Raw genomic sequence first — 17,730 nt, forward strand, 5'->3', positions numbered from 1 at the left:
AGACTTGAAACCTATATACTCTTATTATCCAATGTCATCCCAATAAATTTAATTTTTTTTTAACCACTAACATCTAAGGGAGACTACACTGGGTTTAGGGTTGAAAGTTTGGGTCATATCAGAGAGAAAATGCAGACGATGTATTTGAGCAGTTAAAATAATAGAGAAAAGAAGAAGAGAGCATTTTGATATGTACAATAATCTTAAGTTTGAGCTCTTTAAATAAGTCCATTTTTTCCCAACTTGACATTAATGAAAAACCAAAGGGTATTAAATCAACTTTCAGGTTGTAGGGTAACAAAATAAGATTGCACTGTGAACATTTTAATGTCAATTTTGCTTAACAACATGACCTAGTAATGATAAAAAGAAGTTAACATAGATGAATTATGTAAAATTACAAGAAAGAATCTAATTTCTGAATTTGAAGAACATTAACTATTTTTCTTACCTAATAAAATGAAAGCGGTAGCATCATGGATTTTAGAGCTGCAGACAGAGACCCCGACTTATTTAATGCCAACTCCCCCATGGAGTTAACAATGCTTCGGCAGTGCCACGAGGTTGCAGTGTAACTGTTAACAGACACCAGCCACAGGTATCTACAAGGCCTAGGTCAAGGAAGACTAAAACACCAAATATGTGAAAAACCCATAATGTCATGATGATACTTTAAAAACAAACTTATCAACTTTGGAAGATGCTAGGAAACCAACTCAGTATCCTGAAAATGGATACTAACAATTAAAGGGAAAGACTCAAGCATTTATCCTGTCTTTCCTTTATAAAAAGTTCCTTAGAGTAACCAAATAATTGATAAGGCAAAATTCTTGTTTATAATGTATTTCAATTAATAAAGAAAGGGTGATAGAATTATATTATTTTGCATCCCCTAATGAAATCATTGATGTAGACAGGAGTTGGCAGATAATGGCCAGCGGGTCACATCTGATCTGGTAAATAAAGTTTTACAGGAACACAACCATGCCCTTTCAATTACACATTGCCTAAGGCTGCTGCCACACTACAATGACAGAGACCATATGGCCTACAAAGCGGAAATATGTTCACTATCCGGCCCTCTACCGAAAAAGTCTGCCAACCCCTGATCTCAAAAATAACGATCAATGGCAGCTAAAACCATTAAGCAAAAAGAAGATTGGGAGTTTTATAACGGATGGACCAGACTGACAATACCTGTGCTTACTGGCCAAACATAACCTCACAAGGAGGAGGACAGGTATTATGTGTCTCCTTGTGCCCTACAGCAGGAAGTATACACGCCACCTCTGAAGTCTTCCTGTCAAAAAGTGGAAAATCTAATCAAAGCTCTGCCTCTAATTAAGTTTCCAGGAAATAGGACAGAAAAACAAAGTAAACTATACCATGGAGACACAACTGGTAAAAATTCACACTGGGAAGTTCTACAGAAAAAGGATCTGGTTTCTCCAATAAATAAACTGCAAGGGGGGAAAAAAGGTGAACCTATAGATTAAAAGCAACCTAAGAAATTTATCAACTAAGTGCATGTGTAGTCCTTATTTGGATTCTGATTCAGGCACATCAACTAGACAAGAAATTTACAAGACAATCAGGGAAATTTGAATACTGAGCAGATATTTGATGACAGTAAGGAATTATTGTGCTGTTTTCTGGTGTGTTAGTAATATTGTGGTTATATTTTTTTTAAAGGCAAGTTTCTTTATTGTTGTAAAGATACATACTAACGTATTCACAGATGAAATAATGCAACATCTGGGCTTTGTTTAAAATAATCCAACGGGGAGATGGGCAGATAAACGAAGCAAGATTAGACATATGTTGATCATTGTTAAGGCTGAGTGATTAGTAAAAAGGGATTCATTCTACCATTTTCTCTACTTCTGAATATGTTTAAAGTTTTTCCAAAATAAAAATATAAAAATAAAAACCATTAGCATAGCTTTCTGTCTCTACTTTGCAACAACTGTGTTCATGGATGTTTTGTTTCCCCCCTTACCCATCCACCATGTATCTCTTCATTAACCAAATATTTACTGAACAATTGCTAGATGCTAGCAATAACCTTACCTTCAAGGAATGTATGTTCTAGAGGTACAGCCCAAAAAATAACTCAGCTATCACAGTACTTGATGACAAATGCTGCAGAGAAGGATGCTAAGAGAATGAAGAGAAGGTGAAGCTATACTTTCCTGTGTTCCTCATTCCCATCCCTTAATATTTTTTGTAGTATATTAATCTATCCTGATTTTCTGCTTTTTCTCTCCTAAACAACAAAATTCCTTTCTCTAAGTGGCTCTGTCTTACCCCATGTCATAACCCAAAGGTTTCCTATTGCCTCCTCCATGACTCCACGCAAGTGGGACACTGCATTCTGCCTCCACTCTGCACCCCCCCCCCTCAGGTCCTTTACTTCTGTCACTTACTCTGACAGCCCCAACCTACTAGAACTCAATAACAGAAATTAATAATCCCATTAAAAATGGGCTAAGGACTTGAATAGACATTTCATCAAAAAAGAGATACAAATGACCAACAGATACATGAAAAAAAATGTTCAGCATCACTAATCATCAAGGAAATACAAATCAAAACCACAATGAGCTATCACTTCACACCTACCAGGATGGCTGCTATCATAAAAAAAAAATCAGAAAATATCAACTTTTGGCAAGGATATGTTGGGAATGCAAGATGATACAGCACTATGGAAAACATTATGGAGGTTCCTCAGAGAAAAGAATAGAATTACCATATGATTCTGCAATCCTACTTCTGGGTATTTATCCAAAATAATTGAAATCAAGAACTCAAAGTGATATTAGCACTCCTGTGTTCACTGTAGCACTAATCACAATAGTCAAAATGTGGAAACTACCTAAATGTCCTTCAACGGATGAACGGATAAAGACAGTATGGTATGTATACGCAGCGAAACTTTATTGGGCCATATAAAGGAAATCCTGTCATCCTACCTAATAAAAGAGAAAGATGGTAATTAGCGTACAACCGCTACCCTTCCCACTGGCTAATCAGGGAGATATGCAAATTAACTGCCAGCCAAGATGGCGGCCGGCAGCCAGGCAGCTGATGCGAATAGGGAGGCTTGCTTGCTTCAGTGACAGAGGACTCCAACGTTCCCCGCCTGACTTGCCGGCCTCTCAGCTGCAACTCTAAGCAACTATGTTGCAAATATAGAAGATAAACAAAACCCCAGAAACCTGCTTCACTCAGCCGGGCTTCAGCCAGCCAGACTGCAACATTGTATCAAATACAGACGGTAAACAAAGACCAGAAACCTGTTTTCAGCAGCTGAGGCCTCAGAGCTAAAGCTGGCCCAGAATAAAAAAAAGAAAAGAAAAGAAAAAAAGGAGCGGTTGGGAGCTTCAGTCACCCGTCAGCCTGAAAACGGCCCTCAGCCCCTCCGCCAGACTGGCCAGGCACCCCAGTGGGGACTCCCACCCTGATCCAGGACACCCTTCAGGGCAAACGAGGCAGCCCCCACCCGTGCACCAGGCCTCTATTCTATATAGTAAAAGGGTAATATGCCTCCCAGCACCAGGATCAGCGTGACGGGGGCAGCGCCCAAACCCCCTGATCGCCCTGCGGCTCTGTGTGTGACAGGATGCAGCGCCCAACCCCCTGATTGGCCCTGCTCTGTGGGTGATAGAGGGCAGCACCCCAACCCCTCGCCCCGCACGGGCCCTGCTCTGTGTGTGACGGGGTAGAGCCATAACCTCCCCATCGGCCCTGCCCTGAGTGTGACAGTGGCAGCGCCCCAACCCCCTGATCCGCCCTGCTCTGTGTGTGATGGGGGGCGGTGTCCCAACCCCCCTGATGGGCCCTGCTCTGTGAGTGACAGTGGGGAGCTCCTCAACCCCCTGATCAGGCCTGCTCTGTGTGTGACAGGGTACGGAGCCCCAACCCCCCTGATGGGCCCTGCTCTGTGCATGACAGGGGGCAGTGCCCCAACCCCCTGATCCGCCCTGCTGTGTGTGTGACAGGGGGGAGCTCCTCAACCCCCTGATTGGCCCTGCTCTGTGCGTGACAGGGGGGAGCTCCCCAACCCCTTGATCAACCCTGCTCTGTGTGTGACAGGGTATGGAGCCCCAACGCCCCTGATGGGCCCTGCTCTGTGCACCACAGGGGGTGGCGCCACAACTTCCCTATTGACCCTGCCTTGAGTGTGACAGGGGGCGGTGCCCCAACCCCCCAATCGGCCGTACCCTGAGCGTGACTAGGGGTGGCATCGCAACCTCCAGATCCGCCCTGCTCTGTGCATGACAGGGGGCGGCGCCCCAACTCCCCAATTGGCCCTGCTATGAGCCCGACCAGGGGCTGCACCTAGGGATTGGGCCTGCCCTCTGCCACCCGGGAGCAGGCCTAAGCCAGCAGGTCGTTATCTCCCAAGGGGTCCCAGACTGCGAGAGGGCACAGGCCGGGCTGAGGGACCCCCTCTCCCACCCGAGTGCACAAATTTTTGTGTACCGGGCCTCTAGTTTTCTATAATAAGGATAAACCTTGGAGACATTATGCTAAGTGAAATAGCCAGACACAGAAAGATAAATAGTGCATGATTCCATTTACATGAGGTATTTAAAGTAGTCAAATTCATCGAATCAGAGTGGAATGGTGGTTGCCAGTGAGAAATTGGAGGGGGTAAGAGGAGTTACTAATCAACAGGCATAAAGTTTCAGTTAAGCAAGATGAGTAAGTTCTAGAGATGTGCTTAGTAACATTGAACCTACAGTCAACAACATGGTACTACACACGTACAACTGCTAAGAGGTAAGTCTCATATTAAATGTTCTTAATACAATTGTTTAATGGGTTATTTTATTACTAAAGAAAAGCAGAGGAAAACTGTCAACATGACATAACAGAGAGAAAACAACAAGGGGAACAAAACCCAACTTACTGTTTAACACTCAAAACAGTATAAGTTCATCCTTTCTGACATAAGGACAAAATGTTGTATATTTTAATCTTGGAAATTTTTAAAACACTGTAGTGGACACATTTAATCAAAAAACTTTAAAAGTTTATTTATTTTTTATATCTGTATTGGCTGTTGTGTTGTTGTTGTCATGTTGCTGTTACTTTATTTTTGCCTAAACTACAGTGTGGAAGTAACTCAAAGGAAATTTGGCAGATTCAGACAGAGGTATCTGACAACAGAGAGTTCTGCTAAATCATCTGATGGGGCTACAGGGACACTGTTGAGTCACTGTCATCACCACCGATGGGCAATTTCACCTTTTAAGGTTATTTTCTAAAAATATGCAATGGCGGTTTGACATTGATAAATATATACTGTGTTAACAACATCTGAGGGTAAGTCCCCAAATTGGGCCACAGTCATTTTTGGTTAAACAAATCCCATCTTTCTCTGATGAGCAGGCTTTAGGATTTTGAGTAAATCACTTGGGGAAATCACTAACCGTTTCTGGGTAATGGCTTTTTTATCTGAGAAATTAAGATTCTGGACTTGATGGCTAAAGAACTCCTGTTCCAACATTACAGGATCTGTGATTAGGAACAGGCTTTTCATATGCATTGGGGTGCTAGCAATAATTCAAATACCAACTGAGAGCATTACATCCTGACAAAGCAAAGTACTAGTAACACTTTAACTTTCTCACTACTCAATGTAGATAGAACCCTGTTAAATTTTCTTCTTAGGATCTGGCACAGGGTAAATAACTTATCTACATTAACCGTTATTAGTGTAAATTACTTCTAAGAAAAGAAAATTGCTATATAACAATATTAACATGAATTGCTGATGATCAGAGGATGGCATTTTGAAGTAAAAAAAAAAAAAATCTAGGTCTGAATCCCAACTCCACCTATCACTAACTATATGACATTGGTCATGTTATTTAAAATGTCTGAGCCTCTTTTCTTCCTCTCTCTCTCTCTCTCCTCCCTCTCTCCCTTCTCTCTTTCTAAAATCAATAAAAACATATCCTTGGGTGAGAATTAATAAATAGATACATAGATAGGTAGGTAGGTAGATAGATAGACAGACAGATAGGCAGAAAATGTTTCAGCCTCTGTCTCTTGTTTTAATATGACGATAGTACTAAATTCAGGGGATTATTAGAAGGATTAAATAAAAATAAGAGATATATTAACAAACAGCTAGTGCTGGAGAGATGTAGAGAAAAGGGAACCCTAGTTCACTGCTGGTGGGAATGCTGACTGGTGTGGAAAACAGTATGGAGTTTCCTCAAAAATATTAAAAAATGGCACTCTTTTTTGACCCAGTGATCCCACTTCTGGGAACATATCCCAAGATTCCTGAAACAACAATCAGAAAGAATATATGCACCCCTATGTTCATTGAAGATCTATATACAGTAGCTAAGATCTGGAAACAGCCCACGTGCCCATCAGTAGATGAGTGAATTAAAAAATGTGGTACATTTACAAGGAAAACTATGCAGCAGTAAAAAAAAAAAAAAAAAAAAAAAAAAAAAAAAAAAAAAAGGTGGAGGAGGGGAGGAACTCTTACACTATGGGACAGCATGGATGGACCTGGAGATTATTATGCTATGCAAAATAAGCCAGTCAGAGAAAGACAAATATCACATGCTCTCACATATATGCGGAATCTAATGAACAAAATAAACTGACAAACAAAATAGGACCCGAAGCATAGATACATGGAAGAGACTGACAGATCTCAGAAGGGAGCTGGTGGAGGGGACAGGAAGAGATAAACCAAAGAACATATATGCATACATGCATAGCCCATGGACATAGATAATAATGCAGTGAAGGCCTGGTGAGGGGTGGGGGGTGGGTGGAGAAGGACAAAGGGAGGGAAATGTGGGATATCTGTAATACTGTCAACAATAAAAAAATAAGACTGTTTTTACAAAAGACGGGAACCTCACAACTCTGGATAGAATGGAAAAAGGATGGGAATATATTAAAATAAAATTGTTTGTAAAGTTAATTTAAAAAAAACAGATAATATACCTGCTTAAATAAATATTAATTCCTTTCCCCCTAGCCAGTTCCTGGACATTAGAGTCTTGTAGGCATCCCTGATATTCACCCCATTTCTGGTTTCATCCTGGATTTCCATTCATAAACACCCTGGCTTGCCCTGTGTTATTGACAAAGACTCTTTCCTTCACCAAATTTTAGTCAGGCTCCTCTGAGCCCTCTATGCAACTAGGCCTCAACCTTGGCCTATAAGAACTGCACTTAGAGCACATTTCATCCACCTCCCATACTGAGACTAAACCAAACACTAGCATAGTTTCCATTAGCTCAAGGCCACATTCCTAGAAAGATGGTCCTGTTCCCTAAAATGCATGCCTGAGAAAGCTCTGTGCTGCCAAAAGTATTTTCTGTTTGTTCCAGCCAAAACCTGACTACAGGCCACTGACCTTCCTTTTTCTTGGAGAAAGCTTGCAATCATTAATCCTTTCTCTGTCCCTTTGAGATGTAACTCTTCCACCAACCAGAAATGACTCAGGGACCTGGGAGTCACCTCTTTGAAATGCAAACATACAGGGAGATAGCTCTTGTCTCCCAGTTCTTAGGGGAGACTCGATATTGCTAAAACGGCCATTCTTCCCAAACAAAGCTATGGTATTGACTCAACACAATCATTATCAAAATCCCAGTAGGAGTTTCTTTTCATTTTGATTTAGTTTGGGGGGTTTTTTGCACAAATTGGCAAAGTTATCTTAAACTTTATATGGGAATGTATAGGACTTCCAATAACCAAAGCAATTTTGTAAAACAAGAACAAAGATGGAAGATTTACACATTTACACTATTTGATTTCAAGATTTAATATAAGGCTGCAACATGATATAAGGTAAGGATGGATGGATAGAGAGACAGGTCAAACAGATTTGAAAGTCTAGAAATAAAGCCTTATATCTTTATTAGTGATTGATTTTTTATAAAGATGCTAATTCAGTGAAGAAATCATAGTCTTTTCAGCAAATGGTACTGGTAAGTGATTGGGTACCGATATACAAATAAACAGACAGGTAAATAAACAAATAGACCTTTACATCAAACCATATGTAAAAATTAATTCAAAATCAATCATAGACCTAGATGTAATAGTGAAAATTATAAATCCTCTAAAAGAAATTATAGAAAATGACTATTTTCATGAAAATATAAGACATCTCAGATTAGACAACAAATTCTTAGGTATAACAACAAAAGCATGCCATGGAAGACAATATTAATACGTTGTATTTCATCAAAATTAAAATCTTCAAAAGAAGGCACTATTACAAAATGAAAACACTAGTCACAGATTTGGGGAAAATATTTGTATATTTTATATCTACTAAAGAGTCTATATCCAGAATATATAAAATATTCTTACAAATCAATAAGACGACAACCTAATTTAAAAGTGGGCAAAAAAAAAAAAAAAAAAGAATGGGCACGAGACCCAGGCCAGTGTGGTTCAGCTGGTTGGGTGTCATCCCAGGCACCAAAAGGTTGCATGTTCAGTTCCCAGTCATGGCACATGCAGGAGGCAGCTGATCAATGTCCGGCTCTCCAATCAATGTTTCTTTCTCCCTCTCCCTTCCTCTCTCTCTAAAAATTAATTTTAAAAAAAATTTAAAAGAAAGGGCAAAAGAAACAAATAGATATTTCACCAAGCAAAACATACAAATGGCTAATAAGCATATAAAAAGGTTCTCAATATTATTAAGCATTAGGAAAATACAAATTAAATAACAAATTAACCTCTACATATCCACTAGAATGGCTATTATCAGTAATTGTTCATCAGGATATGAAGAAACTGAAACCTTCATACATTGCTGGTGGGAATATAAAATGTTACAGCCACTTTAGAAAACAGTTTGGTAGATTAAGACATTAAATATATCCACCACATGTCCCAGAAATTCTACTCCACTTCTCTTACCTAAAATAAATGAAAATATATAGCTATACCAAGACTTATATAAATTGTCATGGCAGTATTATTCATAGTAGCCAATAATTGGAAACAATCCAAATTTCCATTAACTGATGAATAAACAGAGCACAGTTTATCCATACAACATAAAACTATTCAACAATAAAAATGGCTAAAATACCAATGCATGCTACAATATGGACAAGCCTTGTAAACATTATGCTGGATCTTGGCCAGGTAGTTTGGTTGGTTGGAGTGTCATCCTGATACGCCTAGTCAGGGGCTCATACAAGAAGCAACCAGTAAATGCATGATGAGTGGAACAAGTCAGTCTCTCTGTCTCTCTGTCTCTCTCTCTCTCTCTCTCTCTCTCTCTCTCTCTCTTTCTCTCTCTCCTTCTTCCTCTTTCTTTCTCTCTCATTAAATAAATAAATAAATAAATAAATAAATAAATAAATAAATAAATATTTTTTAAAAACAAACACTATGCTGGATAAAAGAAGCCAGATACATAAGACTACATATCATACAATTCAATTTATATTAAATGAGTAGAAAAGGCAAATTTAAAGAAACAATGGCTGCCTGGGATTAGGAATGGGAGCAGAGATTGCAATTGGGCTCAAGAGAATTTTGGGGGTAGATAAATGTTCTAAAACTGGATCACAGTAATAGTTATGGAACTATAAATTTAGCTAACATCACTGAACTATATACTTAAAATGGGTGAATCTTATGGCATGTAAATTATGCCTCCATAAGGCTACAATATATTCTTTTAAAAGCAGATTAAACACTAAGAAGAGAGTATTAGTGCAACAGAAGATAGATCATTAGAAAATTTCTAAACTAAAACAAAGAAGAAAAAAAGACAATGGAAACTACAGAAAAGAGTTTAAGAGTCAAATAGGATATGAGAAGTCTAACAAATGTATTAAATTGTACTTTCAGGAGAAGAGGAGAGGCTGAACCAGGAGAAGTAATATCTGATGCAATAATTGCCAAGAATATTTTTAAACTGACTCAGGAATCTCTGTGGTCCTTAAGCAGGATAAATTAAAAGAAAAATATACCTAGGCACATAATAATAGAACTCCTCAGTATCAAAGACAAAGAAAAAAAGTTAAAGCACAGAAAAATAGCACATCATCTTCAAAGGACCAACAATGAGATCAACAGCTATTCTTTAAACAAAAATAAATTTCCCAAAGGATGATGAAATTACATCTTTAATGCACTGAAAGACACTGAAACCTAGAATTCTACATGCAGCAAAAAATACATTTCAATAATTAAGAAAAAAATAAAGAAAATTTCCAACAAATAAAAATACAAAGAAATACTAAAGGGAGTTCTTCCAGCATAAGGAGAATAACCCCAGAGAGAAACACAGACTTACATGACGGAATGAAGAGAAATGGTAAATATAAATAAATACTAACTGCATAAAATAGCAATGACAATACAACATGTGGTTTATTCATATGTGAAATTAAAATAAACGAAAGCAAATGTACAAAAGGAAGCAGGGGTTTTTACAGAGTTAAAGTATTCTCACAGTCATGCATTGTGAGGGAAGTGGTTGAAGCACTCATTTAGAGTAAATTCACAAGTGAAGGATGGATGTTGTAGGGAAGTGGCTAAAAGAAAAACAGGATATATAATTAACAAGCCAACAGAGAAGAAAATTGAATTTTAAGTGCTTCATTCATCAAAGGAAAAAAGGCAAGAAAAGGAGAGAGGGAAACAAAAAACAGATGAGATAATTAAAAAAAAAATAGTAAAACATAAATTTATACTCAAGTATGATATCAATTACTTTAACTGTAAATGGCTTATTAGATGCCTCAAAGATTGTCAGATGATAATAAAGAAGCAAAACCCAACTACAAAAATATTGCACTTATACATGTAGGCAAAAAATATATATAAACCAAGAACAAAAATGAATGACTTAGAAAATAAGCATCAATAGCAAAAAAAACCAACAAAGTCAAACTTGTCTCATTGAAAGAATAAACTTGATAAACGCTACACAAGACTAATCAAGAAAAAAAGCACAAAATGTCAACATCAGAAATGAAAAAGGGGACAATACACAAATCCCACAAACTTTCAAACGAAGATGGTTGTAGTACCAACTTTCATCTGTAAATTTAAAAATTTATATGAAATAACCAAATTCCTTGAAAAACACAACCTACCAAATTCACACAAGAAGAAATGAAAAACCTGGGTGGGTCTATACCTAATATAATTGTATTCATTTTCTTTCCTACAAAGAAAACTCCAGCCTCAGATGGCTTCACTGAGCGCTTCTTGGCCTTTTGGCTAAGATCAGGAGTAGTATCAGATGGTTTCACTGGTGAATTTTCTATCAAACATTTAAGGAAGAACTAATACCAATCTCTTCCAGAGAGCTGGACAAAAAAAGGAACACGTCCCAACTGATTTTATAAGACTAGCATGCCCCTGAAACCTGAATAAGGCAAGTTCATTACACACACACACACACACACACACACACACACACACACACAGAGAAAATTACAAGCTACTCTCTCTCCTAAACATAGACACGAAAATCTTTAACAAAATAATAGCAAAATGAATCCAACAAAACACAAAAATCACTGCACATCTATTGAGTTTATACAAGGTTGTTTATACAAGATAGAGATACAAGATTGTTTTAACATTTTTGAAAATGTGATTACCACATTGATAAAGGAGAAACAACCCATATGATAATCGCAATAGATGCAGAAAAGCATTTGCTAAAACCTGACACAGGTTCATGATTAAAATGCCTATCAAATTACAAATAAGAGAATTTTCTTAACCTGAAAATGTTTCAACTACACTTCTACGTAAGTAAATGCCATACTTTAAATATTGAAAGCTTTCTCCCTGAAATTGGGAATGAGAATGAGACAAACACTATCATTACTACTATTCAAAATTAAAACCGAGGTCCTAGTTAGTGCAAAGAGGCAATTAAAAAATATGAAAAGTATAAGAACTGAACAAGAAAAAATAAAACTATCATAAAATTATTATGCACATAGATAAGCCAAATGATTCTACAAATAAACCATTAAAATTAAGAAGTAACTGTACCAAAATCCTTGCACTCCAGGTCAATATACCAAAATCTATTGCATTTATATATACAAGCATCAAAAAATTAGAAAGTGAAACTTTAAAAGATGTAATTTGCAGTAACAACAAAAAGAATTAGTCTAATGAAAGATGTGCAAAAATGCTACAGAGATAAATTGAAAGCATTACTTAGAGAAATTAAAGACAACCTAATTAGAGAGCTATAATGTGTTCATTGATTAGAAGTATTATAAAGATGGCAACTTTCCCAAATTGAGCTACAGATTCAATGCAATTCCAAACAAAATCTCAACCAATTTTTTTTTTGGGGGGGGGGGGGATTGATAGAGTGGTTCTAGAATTTATAAGTAAATGCTAAACACCAAGAAAACACAAAAGAAAATCAAAAAGAAAAACAAAATTGAAAGACTTATACTACCTCATATTAGGACTAAGCAATTTAAGTTATTTTATAGCCCAATGGGAATAGAATATGAAGTCCATAAACAGATTCATAAATATGCGATTAGTTGATTTATGAAGAAGGTGCCATTGCAATTCAGCAGAGAAAAGATGATTTTTACCAGAAAAAATGCTGGGTCAACAGCATATTTACAAAAATAAAAGTAATCTTGACTCCTACCTCACACTGTACACAAAATTCAATTCCAAGAGGGCTATAGATCTAAATGTAAAAGGTACAACAGTAAGACTTCTTGTTAGCACAGAAGAATATCTTCATGACACCAAGGCAAGCAAAAATTTCTTAAACAAGATACAAAAAGCACTAACCTAAAGGACAGAGTTATAAATTGAAATTCATTCAAATTAAAATTTTCTGTTCATCATAGAAACAACATTTCAAGATTAAAAAGCCAACACTGTGTAGGAGAAGACATCTGCAAGACATTTATCTTACAAAAGACATGTATCTAGAAAATACAAAGAACTCCATGAAAATTAATAAGGAAAGGACAATCCTTTTTTAATGGGCAAAATATTTGAACAAGCGTCTACAGAAGATGCTATACAAGTGGCCAATTAAACATATAAAAAATGCTCAAGAGCACTTATTAGGAAAGTATACATAAGAACCACTATGACTGTCATACCAAATGTGAGCAAGAATGAGAAGCAACTAAAACTTCCATACACTAATGTAAATTATACAACTACTTTGGGCAACTGTTTGGCCATATCAAAGATAAATCAGAGCCCTGACCAGGTAGCTCAGTTGGTTAGAGTGTCATCCCGATACACCAAGGTTGCGGGTTTGATCTCCAGTCAGGGCAAGGGTCAACCAATAAATGCATAAATGAGTGGAACTATAAATCAATCTCTCTCTCTCCCCCCCCCCTCCTCCTGTCTCCCTCCCTCCCTCCCTCCCTCTTAAATAAATATTAACATAAAGGTAAATCATACATATAACTGACAATGCATTCCATTCCAAGGTATACACTCAACAGGAACATCCACATATACATGTATAAGCAGGGGTCCTCAAACTTTTTAAACAGGGGGCCAGTTCACTGTCCCTCAGACCGTTGGAGGGCCGGACTATAGATTAAAAAAAAAAACAAAACTATGAACAAATTCCTATGCACACTGCACATATCTTATTTTGAAGTAAAAAAACAAAACGGGAACAAATACAATATTTGTATTTGCATGTGGCCCGCGGGCCATAGTTTAAGGACCCCTGTGTATAAGAATGCTCATGGCAGTACTATTTGTAACAGAGAAAAACTGTAAATGACCCAAATGTCTGTGAACTGTAAGATAATTTTTTTAGATGTCATATATACAACAATGAAATATCAAGATGTAGGAGAAGAAAAAATAGCTATTACTATACCCAGCAGCATGGATGAATATCACAAAGAAATAATTAGTGGCCCAAACAAGTACATATTATATGATTTCATTTGTTTAAAGTTTTAAAATTGGCAAAACGAATCAATTGTGATATATTCAGACTAGTGGTCACCCTCTGAGCACAGGTTATAACTAAAAGAAAGCAATACTAGTAGATGAATTCTGGGGTGATAATATTTTATTTTTTGATGTGGGTAGTAGTTACTAAATAGGTGGCTTACTTTGTGAAAATACATAGGGCTATAGCCTTATGACTTGTATACTTTTCTGTTTGCATGTTAACCTTCAATAACAGAGTTTACTTAAAAAAATAATGCTTCCTTATGTCTATAAATGATACATACAACACAAACCAGGTACAAGAATTTTGTGATTCTTTTTTTTAGTCTATACAAAGCACCCAGAGAGATTTTCTAGAGCTTAAATCTGCTAATTTATTCCCATGCTGAAAATATTTTAATATCTTCTTCATTTGGCCTCTGCCTGCCTCACCAGCCACATCTCTTAGCACTCCCTCTCCTTCCTCCTCCCCCACATCCTTTCATCCCCACCCCAAGTCTACCTACTCTCCAAAAGAGGCCACATTATCTCTAGAAGATTCTAGACTTTAGTATGCAAAGTTCCCTCTTCCTAGATCTTTTCCTTACTCTCACCATTCAAACCAATCCCATACTTGACCCCTTGCCTGGGATATCCCTCATTGAGCATAGATATCAATCACTCCCAAACCTGAGTTGGATGCCTTTCTACGTGCTTCCACAGGCATCATCACGTGCCCTCATGTCACACTCTGGTGATAGAACCAGTCACCGTAATGTTAGCCCCAAGAAGGTGTTCATCTTTGGGTCATTAGTGCCTTGCACACAGTGAGGACTCAATAAGTAATTATTGAATAAACAAAGTAATAAAGAAGGTAAAATCCATAAGTGCATTTACCTAAGAAATTTCTGCCCTTGGCCAGCGTGGCTTAGTTGATTGGGCTTTGTCCCATGCACCCAAAAGTGGCTGGTTCCATTCCCCGTCAGGGCACATGCCCAGGGTTGCAGGCTTGATCCCAGGTAGGCGGTATGCAGGAGACAGTCAATCGCTGTTCTACTGTCACATTGATGTTTCTCTTCCTCTCTCTCTAAAAATCAATAAAAATATATTTTTTAATTTCTTCCTTTCTATAATGCAAGATTTTTACACAGGCTATTTTTTTTCAAGCTGACTCTGACAGAAAAATATCTATCATTTATAGACCAATCAACCATGACCTAGAGGTTATTAATCAAGCCATTTAAATTTATTGCAGACCAAAGAATAATTGAATCTCAGTCTAGATATAATATTGAGTTCTAAGATGCTTTAAGCTCCTCCTAATTATGTGTCCCACTGTTGGAGTAAAATTGTTTAAAAGTTTCAAACTCTTCCATCATTGTCTATAAAGATGGGGAAAGGAAAACAATAAATTGGTTATGTGGCTAGCTCCACACCAAAACTGTGTAAATCTGTATCATGGTCCACTTCAAATGCCCCATTATAATAGGTGAGGTCTACCTAAAAAGAATCACAAATGTCTTATTTTTAAAAATTAAATATTTTAAAACATCTTTCATGTTTATTCAATGTAAGACACACTCAGTAACTTTGCTACCCATACATTATCATGATTAAAAGATCATAACAATCTCGTTTCAGTGACATCATATGGTTATAATTAATGTGCTTCCCTTTTTTTACTATCAAATGTCCTCACAGATTCCCCATGAAAATACCTTCCACTTATTAATATGTGCCTTGTAGCAGTTACACTGTCAGAATAACCATGAAGGACTTACAACTCTTACCTGAATAAGTGAATAAGGGCCTTGACATTATGACTATAATTTTTTTCCTGCTAGCTATAATAATTTCCTTGGCCATGATATATGCATTTATCTTTTCATATGTGATAAAAGGAAAGCACTGAATTGATAGTTATATCAACTATCATCAATGGTATAGATGGACCATATCTTATTGTTTCTCAAAATCCTTATCTAGTACCCAAGTAGTAGGCAACGAAGTGTCCATAGGATGCTAGGCTCTGGACTAGGCACTGGGAATACAACTTTAAGCAAAAAGACATTGCCTCTGCCTTCAGGGAGCTTACAGTCCAGTGAGGACAGTATCAACCAACTAATCACATAAATAAATGTAAAATTACAAGTGTAATAAACACCATTCTCTTACCTGGACTACTACAATAGGATCCCTATAGTTCTCCCTGTTACCACTCTTACTCCCTCACAATCCAGTCTCTGCATGAAAGGATATTTCTAAAATGCAATCCAAATTATTTCCATTTCCCCCAGCCCCCACCCCCGCAAAAGCCCTCCAATGGTTTCCCACTGCACATAGACTAAAACCAAAGCCCTTACCCTGAACTGCAAAGCCTTGAGCAGTCTGGCCATTCCTTCCCTTCCTAACCTCATATCACTCTCTTGCCTTTTCTCTGCCTCAGCACCTTTGCACTTACTCCTTCTGTCTGAAATGCTCTGCTCCTCATCAAGGGCTCCCCTTGTCACTCAGATCTCAGCTTAAATGTTACCTTCCCTCCTCATCTAAGGTAGCATCCAAAACTTGCCTTAATTTAATTATCCGAATGTTATTTGTCTCTGCTAGTTGTTTATTTTGATATTCTCTCTTTCTCTCTCTCTCTCTCTCTCTCTCTCTCTCTCTCTCTCTCTCTCTCTCTCTCGTACAAGTATCTCCTCGCTAGAATGCAAACACCATGGAAAAGGAACCTTGTCCATTAATATTCTCAGAGCTCAGAACTCAGAACTCTGCCTGGCCTAGTGTAGCCACTCCAATATTTGTTGAATGAGTACTGGTGTTTGACCTGGTTAGGAATGTAAGGCAAGATTTCCCTAAGGAAGTAACAACTAAGCTGCAATCTGAAAATAAGCAGGAGTTACTGAGCGAAGAAAGAATGGAATAACACCCACACAGAAGGACTAGCCAGTTCAAAGGCCCAGGGGCAGGAGGAAGCATTGAAGAAATGAGGGATGAAAAGAAGATCTATGAGATGAGTTCAGAATACCAAAAATAAAGGTATAGCTGAGAAAGATATTAGGAGAGATCTGTTAGCTGCTTGAAGGATGCAAAGGCAAGTATTATACAATAAAATTAATACACTTATCAGGTTTGAGCAAAACAAGAGGTATATATTTTAAAAATCACTACAGAATTATTTCATAAAACCAATGCAGGCATAAATAACAAGATAAAATGTATTCAATTAGTAATATTTTTAATATATTTTTATTGATTTCAGAGAGGGAGAGAGAGATAGAAACATCAATGATGAGAAAGAATCATTGATCGGCTGCTTCCTGCACGCCTTACACTGGGGATCTAGCCCACAACCTGGGTATGTGCCCTGACTGGGAACTGACTGTAACGTCCTGATTCATAGGTCAACACTCAACCATTCAGCCATGCTGGCCCGGCAATTAATATTTTTTTAAAAGGATGTACTACAACATATTTAACCTAAATCCCACAATCTAATCATATCTATTCTTATTTTTCTGACCTAATTTCAATAGACTACTCCATCTAAAAAAACAAACAAACAAAAAAAAAACCCGCTACATGGAAAATGTTTTATAAAACATATCAATTAATAAAAATTTATTTGTACATTTGATCTAATCAGCAAGCCTGATTCTATTCATTGAGATATTGTTAATGCCATACTAAGTATGTTTGATATTTTAATGTCACACTTAATTTTTTTAATAGACTCACAGCACAGTTTTTAAATTAAATAGGATTCTGCATTTGAAGAGAGGTGTAAAGAACTTTGTGAC

General features: G+C 37.3%; 1 protein-coding gene across 4 annotated transcripts in view; it reads right to left on the reverse strand.

Annotated features, from left to right (window-relative positions):
* RNF182 (ring finger protein 182) overlaps window positions 1-14,960 on the reverse strand; it is a 35,970-nt gene extending 21,010 nt beyond the window's left edge. For 2 of the 4 annotated variants that reach the window (XR_004974470.1, XM_036352993.1), the window contains exon 1: window positions 14,831-14,960. The gene's annotated coding sequence lies outside the window, so the exon portion shown is untranslated. The remainder of the gene's footprint in view (window positions 1-14,830) is intronic. The other 2 variants (XM_036352995.1, XM_036352994.1) reach the window with 1 other exon arrangement.
* Between the last annotated feature and the right edge of the window lie 2,770 nt (window positions 14,961-17,730).

The sequence above is a fragment of the Myotis myotis genome, unplaced genomic scaffold (genome assembly GCF_014108235.1).
Source record: "Myotis myotis isolate mMyoMyo1 unplaced genomic scaffold, mMyoMyo1.p scaffold_m19_p_2, whole genome shotgun sequence".
Lineage (NCBI taxonomy): Eukaryota > Metazoa > Chordata > Mammalia > Chiroptera > Vespertilionidae > Myotis > Myotis myotis.